The sequence below is a fragment of the Lynx rufus genome, unplaced genomic scaffold (assembly GCF_022079265.1).
Source record: "Lynx rufus isolate CCGP_SWC_20201006 ecotype Redwood Valley unplaced genomic scaffold, mLynRuf1.p SCAF_2, whole genome shotgun sequence".
Lineage (NCBI taxonomy): Eukaryota > Metazoa > Chordata > Mammalia > Carnivora > Felidae > Lynx > Lynx rufus.
This window is the reverse complement of record NW_025814834.1, coordinates 10,434,975-10,447,230: the sequence shown is the minus strand read 5'-3', so window position 1 is coordinate 10,447,230 and position 12,256 is coordinate 10,434,975.

The following is a 12,256-nucleotide window of genomic DNA, read 5'->3' as shown; positions in this document are numbered from 1 at the left end:
AGATATTTAACAGGCAGCCTATCTAGCAACTTTAAAATACATCCTAAAATTAGGGTATATTTTGACATCTGGACATTTAGCCGTCCGTCTTCCTGGACCAGCTATTTTTTAAGGAAGTCCTTTAAAAAAAATAATAGATTTTATTTTCTAGGGCAGTTTTAGGTTTACAAAAAATTGGGCAGAAAGTATGGAGTTCCCATCTCCTCACTCTCTCCCCTGGTCCCGCAGACTCCCCTATTATTTTTTTCATTTTTTAAATGTTTGTTTATCTTTAAGAGAGAGAGAGGCAGAGAATGAGCAGGGGAAGGGCAGAGAGAGAGGGAGACACAGAATCCGAAGCAGGCTCCAGGCTCTCTGAGCTATGGGCACAGAGCCTGACGCGGAACTCCAACTCACGAACTGCGAGATCATGACTTGAGCCGAAGTCGGACGCTCAACCGACTGAGCCACCCAGGCGCCCCCAGACTCCCCTATTATTAACCTCTTGTGTTGGTGAGGCACGTTTGTTACAACTGATGATGAACCGGATTGGTACATCATCATTAACTGAAGTCTGGAGCTTGCACCAGAGTTCATTCTTTGTGTTCTAGGGTTCTATGGGTTTTGCCAAACGCGTTAACGCCATGCATTCACCATTACGGTATCACACAGAAGAGTTTCACTGCCCTAAAGTCCCATGTTCCATCTCTTCATCATCCCATCCCAAGCTTGTGTGGCAAACCACTGATCTGTTTTACTATCTCTATAGATTTTCATTTTTCCAGAATCTCACAGAGTTGGGGTCATACACTATGTAGCCTCCCCAGATTGGTTTCTTTCATTTTGCAATGTGCATGTGCCGGCTTTTAATTTCCTTGAGTACCTCTTTCATTTTAGACCAACTCATCCTCTGCTTTTCTTTCTTCTTCTTCCTTTAAGTTTGATTGTTTCACTACTCACCAGTCACATTATTAATTTCCAATATCGGTTAAAAAAAAAAAACCACAACCCTACATCAGGAAAATATTTAAATAAATTGCCAGCGTGACACTATAAATTTTATTTAGTGGGTCTCCTTTTATAAATGGAGATACATAAAGACAAATCAAACAGAGGGTAATGATATGGCAGGAAGAGATGTGAGCATACATCTCGGACTTGCTGAGTCTCAATTTTGCCATCTCTACAATGGGGATACTGTTACCGTAATCCAAGTTCCCCATCAGGATTGAACGTTCCATGTGATGTATATGGAAGGCACCCAATGACAGTGAAGGAAACAGATAAGAAGTAGAAAGACAGAGGATGTGGAAAGATACAGGAATTGGAGGAAGGAGCAGAGTTTACTGCAACTCAAACATAGTAGAGGTTGTTTCTAAGAACAAGGTCCGTCAACAGGATATGAAATCCTACTGGTGGGTGTGAAGTAGAAAAATGTTTATCTTTCAGAAAGTCCCCATGGCTGTTGGAACCTGGGAAATTTTTCTGATGCTCATTTCTCAAAGTCAACAGAACAGGCACAATATTTAACACCTATTTTTCTTCCCTAATAATTCTAAAAATAAAGGGCAAGAATTTGCCCAACGTTGTATAATAAAAATGATGCTAAAATGAAATAGTTTAGCTATTTTAACCCAAAACACCCCTTTTGTTTTGATTTTCTGTCAGCCCCATCTTTAGAGACTACATTTCAAAGTGATGCTATTCATCTTCTTTAATACTGTTGAATATTCTAGATCAACAGCCAAGGCACTCATGTACTATTTTGACCATGCGTTCTGATTGTCACACTTTTCTGGTAATCATGGAACTTAGTGAGAAATTGCTTAAACATAAGACAAATCACAAGGCAAAACCTTGTTGGATGTCCTATGAGCCCGGGATAATGCGTTTTCCAAGGAAGGTGTTGCTTCCCTGAGTTTACACAGCTGATTCCATCCATCCTGGCCCTAAGGTTTCCCATTGGTTACCATTCCTGGGAATCTTACCTGAGAAGAAAGATGGAAACTCTTTTAGTGTTGTGTGCTGGCATCCTTGACTCCCCCAGAGTTATGGGAACTCTCCATACTTCAAAGCAGCATTATGTTTACGGCCTCCCCTGCTGAAGAAGGGGCACTGAGCGGATCACTCACACAAGTGGATGGGAGTGAGTCTTGCATGTTTTATAACCATAATCCCCCCAGTTCCTAGCATCCTTGAATCTGCAAAGCCCAACTACACTCAAGGTAAAATGTTAGTCTGTCCCTTCCTCCTCCGACTGGGGATGCTCAGCGATCTTCTTTAGCTCAACTACCTTCTCAGTGGTGCTGAACTAGTGCTCTGTGAGGATCTTTCAGGGTCTTATAGTCCATGTTCGTTTATGACTCCCGGGGACCAGTCGTAGTCTGCTTTTGTCTCTGGGTGAACAGCTGAAGAGAGTCCTCTGGTAGCCTACTCTCTCTCATCAGGCTCTAAGATGGCCCTTATCTGTGCTCTGGGATTATGAATACGCAGGGATGTGCCTCTCAAATCCCTCTTCAGGACTGTCTTCTTGTGAGGACTGTGGTTAGCTGATGACCTTCAGCTGTTTGTTCCTTCAGGCTCCGCCTCCGGTTACGCTCAGGGCTCCCTCCAGGCACTGAGCAAGGACTTAGTCATTTCTGGCCAAGGCTGGTCAGGCACAGGGGCATGCTTCGCTCCAGAGCAGCTTCTCGGGGCTGACAGAGGCATCGTCAGTCTGCATTGTGGCTGCAGGGCTCCCACTGCCCAGTCCTGTTTCTGTCCTTTTCTGACACACGTGTTTCTTCTCCTAATTCTGCCTCTGCATCCACTTCCTGTGTCAGGTGTTCTCCACCCAACCGATTAAACAGCTCCTCAACCGAAGAGGGGGACATTCATGGTGGGGCCCCAACGTCACGGTCAAATGGTAAGCGAGTATAAGGTGGGTCCAAGTCTTCCTCATCACCCACAGGGACTGCTTATGATGGCCTTCCAGTGAAAGCTCCTTGAATTCAGTTTTCCAGAATTCATTTTTGGCAACCTTTGTGTTCTTTATCGGCACGGAGTTTACCCTTCCCCCAAAGCCCGTAAACGCGGATCTCAGCCTGAAGGTCTATACCTCCCATGCTTAGGTATGATTATGCTGATTAAAAATCCGCTCCCCATCGCTACCCCAGGTAAATGCAGGTTGACCGCTTGGTTGCCAAAACCCTCCGGCTTCACACAGGACGTGAAAGGAGGCCCCCTCTGTTCTGCAGCTTCCCTCCCCCGGCTTGACTTAGTATCACTACCGTCCTTTTGGCAGGCTACGCTGAGATGTCATTTTCGAAGAAAGGGATTCACTTATGATTCAGCTGCCTGCCTCCTTTATATGTTGTAATATGTGCTGGCAGCTCCAGCAAACAGAGATTAAGCGTGGGCTGCTCTCCCTTTGAACACAACTTGCTAAAACAGTCAGGGACACGTCTCCCCTATTTCAGGGCACATGCAGTCTAATGAGCCACATGTGAGTCCCTGAGATTTCCATTCACAAGAGGATTGTTGGGGTTGGCTGCACACGACGTGGTGCCCCCGGTACAACAAGTATAAAAAGGACGCTTCTCCGGAGAGCCTGGGTGGCTCCGTCGGTGGAGCGTCAGACTTCGGCTCCGGTCGTGATCTCACGGTTCGTGGGTTCGAGCCCCGGGTCGTGCTCTGTGCCCACAGCTCGGAGCCTGGACCCTCTTCGGATTCTGTGTCTCCCTCTCTCTCTCTGGCCCTCCCCGGCTCACACTGTGTCTCTTTCAAAAATAAATCAACATTAAAAATAAATAAATAAAAATATGAAGGACACTTCCTCGTGGTGACAGGGGTGTATTGTCCTCCTAAGAGCTGTGCTCCCTCACTCTTCATTAGGAGGCTATGGGGTGATAGGGTCAGGGATCTGGGTGATTAGCATAGCCTTACCTCTTTTTGAGGCCAAACTTCCGGGTGATCAACACCTGTCTTCCCCCCCCCCCACCAGGTCCTGTCCACCCATTATGGTCTGAATGTGTCCCCCAGGTTCATATGTTGAAATCCTAATCCCCAAAGGTTGTTAGAAGGCGGGGGGCGTTTGGGAGGTGGAACCTTCATGAACGGGATGGTGCCTTACAAAAGAGGATCCAGAGAGCTCCCTCGCCCCTTGCACCACGTGAGGACAAGGGAGAAGGCCCTGGCTATGCACCAGGAAGAGGGCCCTCACCCAACCACGCTAGCCCCTTGACCTCCCGCTTTCTGCCTCCAGAACTCTGAGAATTCGATTTCTATTGTTGATAAGCTTCCCAATCTGGAGCGTCCCGTCAGAGCAGCTCACGGGGATTGAGGCATTTACCGGTCACATTTTTACTCCCTCCTCTCTGGTGCCAACTGTAAGCAAGCAGGGACCGCTTAGCCACGTCATCCACCCGTGTTTTGTTGCGCTCCATTTCTTTCGATCTCTCTTAATATTTATTCCTAAGTCTCACCTGCCTTCTCTGCTTTGCTATTCTGCCGATTTGCTCCCCTTGCTCCCGAATACTTTTCACGCTTCCTGCCAACGAATGCTAAGCGCCCCCCAAGTCTTCATTTGGGGAGAATTATTCTGTTATCAGGAATTTACTCTCTTGGCTGCCCAATCCATATCACGTTCACTGAATATCTGAATTTAAAGCCTATGCCCCATGCCTGCCTATCTGATTTTGCGCAAGCTAGCTTACGATCTATTCAAAAATAAAGGTTACCTTGGGTGGATGTAAGCCCCTAAGGAATGTGGGATGGAGCCAACTATCGAGACAGCTTCAGTCCCTTTAACAAGGTAAGCTCCTTAAGGGACCTGAAGCCTTCCGCGTCTTTGCAAACTCTAGTTCTCTCTTTTGGAGGAAGAATCCTTGGAGCAGTCTCCCGGCTCTTTCCACCGCCTCACCTCACCTCTGCGATGGTGGAGGAGAAGGATCGGAAGAGAAGTTCAACAACCGGGAACGCACATCTCCTCTGCCGCCCTCTCTTTTCATTCAGGAGATGCCTGGCGGTCTCTCAGCCGCACCGTAAACTCTGCCCCGGGGAGAAGCCCCCCACCCCCACCCCACCCCCACCTCGTGGTACTGAGAACCTCCAGTGGCTACAATAGTGTCTAAATCTAGAGGTACCGGTAGTAGTTGCACTCGGCACGCACTCGAAAGTCTTGCTCTCCAACATCTGCATCAGCCGATTGACTAACATCCTTCGCGCTCTATGACATCCTTCTCATTTCTACTTGTACTTCATTTCCTTTTTTCAACTCTTTCTTACGAAAAATTTCAAATGTGGCAAATCTGTAAAAACCCACGTACCACTCACATTTTACCAAACGTGTTTAACACGTGACTCTCCGCGTAGCCATTTCTCGCCCCACCAATTGTTCCATCACGTATTTTGAGACACTTCCGCATGATGCCTTAAAATAAGACCACACTGACTTTTCCCCCAAGTGCCTCAGCATGGATTTCATTACAGTTTATTTTTGTTTTCATTTAAACCAAACATTCCAGAAGTGCACAAATTTTAAGTCTACGTAGGTTGAGTTTTGACAGATGCGGACATTAAGGCAACCCAAATGCCTGTCATACTTAGCACTAATGTGGCAGAGAGTTATCTAACCCCACTTCCCAGTAAATTCTTACCCCCAAGCCTCAGAAGCAACTTCTGTTCAGATTTTCCCCCCCACGTGATAGATCACTTTGCCTGTTCTGGACCTTTATACAAATGGAGTCTTACATACAGTATGGACTCTTTTCTGTAAAGGTTCTTTCATTCCACGTAATGGTTTCGAGATTCATCTACTTGTCCCATAAATTACTAGTTCATTCTTTTGTTATGGCTGAGAAATATTCCATTGTATGGAATAGGGCAGTTTATCCAGTCTCCTATTGATGGACCCCTAGGCTTTTCCGTTTAGGGTCTATGATGGTAAATATACTCACCAATCTTGCAGAAAAAAAAAAAAAAAATCTTTGATGACCGTACATTTTCATCTCTTTTGAGTAACTTCATAGGATTAGAATTGCTGGGTAGGTGTGTGCTTGTTTCTATAAGAAAATACTAGATCGTTATCCAAACTAATTGTACCATTTTCCTTTCCTACCAAAAACATGAAAATTGCAGTTGTTCAACATCCTCAACAACAATTAATGTTATCCACCTTTATATTCTTAGCTATTCTGTTGACTGTGGAGTATTACATCATTGTAGTTTTATTTTATTTATTTTTTTTTAATTTTTTTTCAACGTTTTTATTTATTTTTGGGACAGAGAGAGACAGAGCATGAACGGGGGAGGGGCAGAGAGAGAGGGAGACACAGAATCGGAAACAGGCTCCAGGCTCCGAGCCATCAGCCCAGAGCCTGACGCGGGGCTCGAACTCACGGACCGCGAGATCGTGACCTGGCTGAAGTCGGACGCTTAACCGACTGCGCCACCCAGGCGCCCCGACATCATTGTAGTTTTAATTTGAACATATCTAATGACTTCAACTTTCTTGATGGGCTTATTGGCCATGTCGATAACTTTTTTGGGGAATGTCTATTTAAACTTTGCCCACATCTTATAGTTTCTTGTATTTTTGTTACTAAGTTGTAGAAGTTTATATATCCTGGATACCAGTACTTTGTCAGACATGTTTTTTGAATATTTTTCCAAGTCTATTACTTGCCTATTAATTTTCTTAATGGTATTTTTGATAAAAAAAAGATTTTTTTAATTTAATGAAACATAACATCAATGTTTCTCTTATTGCTTTTTCTCATCCAAGGAATATTTTTCAACTGTGAAGTCATGAAGGTATTCTATAACATTTTCTTGTAAAACCTTTATAGTTTTAGCGTTTACATGGAGGTCAGTATTCCATCTCTAATTCCTTTTTTGTGTGGTAGAAAGTAGGATTTTACTTTTCTCCATGTGGATATCCAAGTATTCCAGCATCACTTGCTAAAAAGCGCTTTTTTTTCCTTCCCTTGGCACTTCTACTGAAAATCAAATAGTTGTACAGACTATAAGTCTATGCTCTTCTATTGATCAATTTGTCAATACATATGCCCATATCACACTTTCTTAGTTATCGTCTTTTTAAGTATTAAATGTTTAAATTCATTCTTTTAGATATGATTGATGTTTGGGACATCTGTGTTCTCTGGTTTTCCATATAAATTTCAGAATTTGCATGTCTACCTATACCAAAATCTAATCTACCAAATTAATGGTTGTAGTTGTGTTGATTCTATATATCACTATGGATAGAAAGAGTATCTTGAAAATATCAAGCCTTCCAACCCATGACCATAGTTTATCTCTGTATTTATTTATGTCTTCTTGAATTTTTCCTAGCAGTTTGTTTTAGTTTACGGTGTAGACATTTTGCGTGTCCTTGATTAAATATAATGTTAATGATTTAATATTTTGATATTATTGTACAATAATCAGTTTATTTTATTTCCATATGTTTGTTGCTAATATACAAACATACAATTGATTTTTTAACATTAAATTCTTTTTGTACATCATAAAACCATGGTAAATTGCTTTATTAGTTTCTGAAGTTATTTTATAGATGCTTTAGAATTTTACACATAAACAATGAAGTCATCTGCATATAAAGAAAATTTTACTTCTTTATTTTCTTTCTCTTTCTTTCTTTCTTTCTCCTTTTTTTTTTTTTTTTTTTTTTTACTGGCTACATTATTCTTACAATTTTAAATACAAGTAGTGGGAGTATACATCCTTGCTTTGTCCCTAAATTTTAGGAGGAAACATTCAATATTTCATCATTACGCATGATGCTAACTGTAGATTTTTCATAGTTTTCCTTTGTATTCTATGTTTGCTGAGTGTATTTATCACGATTGAGTCTTGAATAGTTTTTCTACACGAATTGATACAATCAAATGGTTTATGTTGCTGTTGTTCTGTTAATATGGTAACTTACATTGATTAATGTCTACATTACATACGGAGAAAATTCAACTTGCTGGTGAAATATTATACTTTTAACATATGTCTATGTTTATGAGGGATATTTTAATGGATATCTGTAGTGACTGTCAGGTTTTGGTGTGACTGTTATGGTAATTTTATAGGATGATTTGGAAAGCACTTCTTCTGCCTCTAATTTCTGAATGAGATTAATTTCTTTCTCAAATATTTGATAGAATTCACTAGTGAAACCATTTCAGTCTGTAATTTTATTTGTGTAGCGGTTTATGATAATGAGTTCAATTTATTTAATCGATTAGAGATAGTTAGATTTTTTTAATCATATGCCAGTTTTGATAAATGATATTCTCAAGGAATTTGTTCATTTTTCCCCAAGATTTCTAAGACATGAAGCTATTTATAATACTATATCATTATCATTTCAATACCTGTAAGATCTGTAGTTAACAATCCCTCTTTCACTCTCAATGTTATTAGTTTTTGTTCCTTGTCCTTTTTCTTTTGTCAGTCTGGTTGGGGTTGACCAAGTTTCTGGAATTTTTAATAGAAACAGCATTTTACTTTGATCACTTTCTCAATCATTTTCCTCATTTCTATTTCATTGATTTTTTTTCTTGCTATTATTACTATTGTTAGTATTTCCTTTTAATTTGCTTGTAATTTTTTTGTTGGACTCTTAAGATTGATTTTCTTTTCTTTTCTTTTCTTTTTTTTCAAATAAGGGCACATAAAACTGCATATATCTCTCTATTTAGCTAGTTATATCCCACAAATGTTGAAATGTATATACACAATCATTCACTTAGAAATATTTTCTACCTTCCTTTGTGACTTCTTCTGTGACCCATTTATATTGTTAAACCTGTGTATCGTGTCCCTAAATATCTTCTTATTATGCGTTTCTAATTAAGATGTGTAATTTCAGTTATTCTCAATTATTGAAGCCTGTTTTATGGTTAAGCATATGGTCTGTTGTGGTGAACTTATGAAGCACATTTTAAAAAGTGTGTACTCTGTAATTGTCGGTGTATAAATACCAATAAGAAGGCAGTGGATAGTGTTGGCTAGATTACCTTACTTTTTCCCTAATATTGCCAATATTGTTCTATCCGTTGTCAAGATAGGACAGTTAAAATCTCTCATCAAGTTTATTTCCCTGTAGAATTATGTCCATTTTTGCTTCATATTTGTAGGAGTGCTGACAACACTGACTCTATCTTTGGCCCTCCATCTTTTTAAAAAAAATTGTTTTTCGAATGTTTATTTATTTCAGAGACAGAGAGACAGAACACAAGCAGGGGACGGGCAGAGACATCCAGAGACAAAATCTGAAACAGGTTGCAGGCTCCGAACTGTCAGCACAGAGCCCGACGTGGGGCTCGAACCTACGAACCGTGAGATCCTGACCTGAGCTGAGGTCTTGCACTTAACTGACTGAGCCACCCTGGTGCCCCTTTGGCCCTCCATCTTGTTCGTGCCCTGCAATGACCTCCCTTGGGGCTATGTTCCACCGCTGTGGAGATTAACGTAAGTCCCAGTGGGAGTGCAGGGAGGCTATTCTGATCTTCCCTACAGTGGCACGCAGAGGGCCCCGCTTCAGCCAACTAGTAGAGATCCTGCCACTAGTTAGTGGCACAGATCGTGTCCCTTTAGATAACTACCCTGTGACTTTATTGCAATGCCCCTAGCTCTATAAAAGCTGTGAGTCGAGTCTGGACTGGGTGGAGAGTAGCTGCTTAGTGCTTGGGTTGTGCCTTCATCTCATTCCCCAAGGTCAGTAAGTTGCCCTGAATAAATTCTCTGTGGAAATGGTATGGAGTGGTTTGCTTTGATTTTTGGTCTTAAAGTGACCTCTCAGTCTGGAGGATAATTTACTGACCCTTCTCCACCTTCTTTCTTTCTTTCTTCTTCTTCTTTTTTAATGTTTATATGTTTTTGAGACAATGCGAGAGACAGAGTGCAAGCAGCGGAGGGGCAGACAGAGGGAGACACAGAATCCGAAGCGGGCTCCAGGCTCTGAGCTGTCAGCCGAGAGCCGGACGCGGAGCTTGAACTCATGAACCGTGAGATCATGACCTGAGCTGAAGTCGGGCGTTTAACCGACTGAGTCAATCAGGCGCCCCACCCTTCTCCACCTTCTAACAATATTCTTTTGGAGCACTGTTACTAGATTCACCCTTATTTATGATTATTGTATATTCCTGGGGAATTAAACTTTTTCATCATTATGATTAACTTTTCTTTAAGTCTGTTTTATCTGATACCAATGTGGCCGAGTCAGCCTTCTCAGGCTATTTGCCTGCTACCTCTTTTGTCACTCATTTCCTTTGCAACTATCTGTGCTTGAAGTGTGTTTCTATAGGCAACATATCGTTATGACATTTCCTGTCTTTGAATCATAATGCTTTGACCATTGCAATTATTGTAATTTTTGGCAAGGTTGGATACAGGTCTACTATTGTATTAGTTGTTTTCTGTGTCTCTCCCTGTTTCTCTATTCTTTGTTCTTTGACTCGTTTTCCCTTTTAAATTATTTGAATATTTCTAGAATTGTGCTCTTCACTTATGGTATCTTGCATTATTTTTTGATGTTTAATCCTTTGTTTTTCAGAGCCTACTGAAACTTAATACGATACCATTTCACGTTAAATGTAGAAATCTTACACAAGTCTCAGCCCATATGTGCCTATATACTTCATATTATGTTCATCATATATATTAACAGGTATACCACTAAAACCCTATATAACAATATCACTGTTTTCACTTTTAGGATCATGTACTTTAAACAAATCAAAAGGAAAAGTAGCCTTTTATATTTAGTCATAATTTTACATCTTGGCTGGTATTCACTTTTCCAGAATATCCAATTACCCATTTGGTAGCAATTTCTTTCATCCCAGAGAATTTGCTTTAGCGTGTCTTATACCGTGTGTCTGCTGGTTTTACTAGTTTTACTAGTTTTGCCAGAACTAGTTTTGCTTTATCTAGAAATGTTTTCATTCCAACGTCATTAGTGAAAGATGTTTTTGCTCTATATAGAATTTTGAGCTGACGGGTTGTTCTTTCTGCACACAAAGATACGTTCCACACTATATCAGTATCATAGTTTTTGTGCCAAGTCAACATTCGTTTGAAAAGCTGTTTCGTATGTACTGGGTCATTTTTCTCTGGCTTCTTGCACGGTATTTTCTTTATCGTTGCTTTTTAGCAATTTGAATAGTACACGCTTAGCCCGATTTTCTTTATCTTGCTTTGGGTTTATGGAATTCTTTAAATCTGTACACTTATTATGTTCACCAAATATGGAAAAATTTGGGCCTTTATATTTTTAAATAATTTTGGTGCCGTTTTCTCTCCTCTCCTTCTGGAACTTCAATTATACATGTATGTTAGATCTCGACATTGTCCCATAGGGCTGTGAGGATCTGTCCACTTTTTTCTTTTCAATCTTTTTTTTTTCCTGTAGTCTTCAAATCTGATCATTTCTATTAGCCCAACTTCAGGTTCACTTTATCTTTTCTCCTTTGATTCCATCCTGCTAATAAGCCTACCTGGTACATTTCTAATGACTGGTACGTTATTTTTCAGTTCCAGAATTTCCATCTGTTTCTTTTTGTTTCTTTTTCTCCTGAGGATTTTCCCCTTTTAGGCCTCCTACCCCTGTTTTTCTTTTCACTCACCGAGCATAACTTTAATAGCTGCTGTAAAACATTCAGATGCTCATCCCAGCATTGGATGATTTTGGAGTTGCTTCTGTTAATTGCTTTTTCCCTTGACAAGGGCTCACATTTTCCTGGCTCTTAGTATGTCAGATACCTTGGAGTCATATCTAGGAAATGAATTTTGTTATCATCTTCAAGAGTATTGATCTTCGCCTTGTTTGTTTAATAAGGAAATTCACTCTGCTGAAGTCGAAGGCAAATCCCGTGGCAGTGAGTTAAGTAGATTTTGAAAACTCAGCTCTGAGCTGGACCGCTTTGAATCTTCTCCACGTATGTGCCATTCATAGATCACACCCACAGATCTCGCTAGAGTTTAAAAACCAAATGTGAGGCTCCTTCCCTCTCCTTGGCTTGCTGCCTGCTGGTATCTCTACCTCATTCGCCAGTAGTTGTTGTGTGTAGCCCTGAACTCTATCCTCTGGTTTTTCCAATAAAAAAAAAAAATCAAAGCTTTTGTTTTTGCAAAGTCTTTCATTCCACATGTCCCTGGTTGCAGCCGCTTCCATGCTAATAGTAAAGCCATAACATGAGAAACACATCCCATGCTGTTCCCTCCTTTCAAATGTCGATTCTCCACGGAATTTGCCTACTTTTGTGCACTGTCCAGTACT